This window comes from Octodon degus, unplaced genomic scaffold (assembly GCF_000260255.1).
Source record: "Octodon degus isolate 3935 unplaced genomic scaffold, OctDeg1.0 scaffold00087, whole genome shotgun sequence".
In the NCBI taxonomy this organism is placed as follows: Eukaryota; Metazoa; Chordata; class Mammalia; order Rodentia; family Octodontidae; genus Octodon; species Octodon degus.
The window spans coordinates 3,380,211-3,382,548 of NW_004524663.1; the positions used below are offsets into that span (position 1 = coordinate 3,380,211).

General features: G+C 45.4%; 1 pseudogene; it reads left to right on the forward strand.

Annotated features, from left to right (window-relative positions):
* The first annotated feature begins 779 nt into the window (after window positions 1–779).
* Window positions 780–2,110, forward strand: LOC101562228 (annotated as a pseudogene).
* The last annotated feature ends 228 nt before the right edge of the window (window positions 2,111–2,338 follow it).

Sequence of the window (2,338 nt, forward strand, 5' to 3'; positions counted from 1 at the left end):
TCTCTTACTTTGATTCACCACCCACTTCTTCTTGAACATCTACCTACCCGAGAGACATCATAGCAGTAACTGGCATGTCATGACAAGCCGCCCATATTCAGAATACCAGAATGACAGGCACTCCAAACATGAAACTACTATTACAAATTACCATCTGCAAGTCTCTGACATTATTAATCTGTGTGATTGAGCTCTACATGTTGTATGATTTGATCTAAACTGAATAGGGACAGGTGGTATTCAGAACAAAGGTCCAGTTACTGACAGAGTAGACACAGGGAGGGTGACAGGGACAATTTCTGAACTTCTGTGTGAGGGGTGTGCCTAGTGCATGCATGTGTATATGGTGTGCAAAAATTTTAGAACTGAGAAACCAAGTCACAGTATTTTCATTAATCTGGTGGCTTTAGAGGCAAAGGACCAAAACATGGGGATTTAAAAATGTTGAATATCAGTTCTTTTAGATTTCCAAGTATTCTAAGCCCCTATATTTGGTAATAATAAAGAAATCCTATCAACAGATATTTACACCTCAGTGACCTATTCCGTGGAATCGTAGCTCCAGCCATATGTTATCCCTGTCTGGGTAGCTACTTCTTTTTAACACAAACACTGGGGCTCACAAAATTCATAGACTCTGACTTGCAGGATAAAACCAAACTCTGACATTTCCTTAAATTTCTTGAAGGAGATTCTTCTGATGTAGAGTTAAGGATGTGAGCCACCATCTTGCTTTCTTTTAAATCGGCTGTGACTGCCATTTCAAAGAGGCCTGAGCCATGAAGCTGCTAACCAGAGCCGGATTCCTTTCGAGATTTTATTCCCTCAAAGTTGCCCCCAAAGTTAAAGCTGCAACTTCCCTGGCAGGAGTGCCTCTACATCCTCAGGACCTTGAGTTTACCAGATTACCAAATGGTTTGGTCATTGCCCCTCTAGAAAACCATGCTCCTGCAAGCAGATTTGGTGTGTACATTAAAGCCGACAGTCGATATGAAGACTCCAACAACTTACAGACCTCTCACTTGCTGCGCCTAGTGTCCACCTTGACTACAAAAGGTGCTTCATCTTTCAAGATAACATGTGGAATTGAAGGAGCTGGTGGTAAATTAAGTGAGAGCATGGCATACACTGTGGAGTGCCTGTGGGACGACATTGAGATTTTAATAGAGTTCTTGCTAAACGTGACCACAGCACCAGAATTCTGTCATTGGGAAGTAGCTGACCTTCAGCCTCAGCTAAGAATTGACAAAGCTGTGGCTTTTCAGAACTCACATACTTGAGTCACTGAAAATTTGTATGCTGCTGCTTATGGGAATGCCTTGGCTAATTCCTTATATTGTCCTGACTATAGGATTAGCAAAGTGACATCAAAGGAGTTACACTACTTTGTGCAGAACCATTTTATGAGTGCAAGAATGGTTTTGATTGGACTTGGTGTGAGTCATCCTGTTCTTAAGCAAGTTGCTGGGCAGTTTCTCAACATGAGCGGTGGGCTTGGTTTATCTGGTGCAAAGGCCAAATACTGTGGAGGTGAAATCGAGAACAGAATGGAGACAGCCCAGTCCACGCTGCATTGGGGCAGAAGGTGCTGCCATGGTAAGTGCAGAAGCCAGTGCGTGCAGTGTGCTCCAGCATGTCCTGGGCACGGGGCCCCATGTCAAGAGGGGCAGCAAGGCCACCAGCCTCCTCTACCAGGCAGGTGCTAAAGGATCCCACCAGCCGTTTGATGTTTCTGCCTTTAATGCCAGCTACTCTGATTCTGGGCTCTTTGGGATTTACACTTGCTCATAGGTGGCAGCGGCTGGAGATGTATAACCAAATAAAATCAATCGCTCACGGAAACCTTTCCCCTGCAGATGTTCAGACTGCCAAGAACAACCTGAAAGCTGCGTACCTGATGTCGGTGGAGTCCTCCGAGGGCTTCTTGGACCAAGTCAGCTCCCAGGCTCTGGGCGCTGGCTCCTACACGCCACCGTCTGCAGCCCTTCAGCAAACTGACTCGGTGGCTGGTGCCAACATCGTGAACGCCTCAAAGAAGTTTCTTTCTAGCCAGAAGTCTAAGGCAGCAAGTGGAGCGTCGGAGCACACACCGTGCGGCGGTGAGCTGTGATGCTCAAGCACACAGCTCAGGGGAGCAGGCCTTGTCCCAGCCAAGAGGCAAGCACATCCGCCAGGAGCCTCTTAGAAAACGTCTCTTTTTCCCCTTAAGTGAAATATCTTAGAAGTATAAATGCAGATAATTGCTCTCAGTTGACTGAGAGTCAATAAAACGTTCTGTTTAAATGTTTAAAAAAAAGTTAAGGATACATCAGCTTAATCCCTTTGTCATTAACAAAAT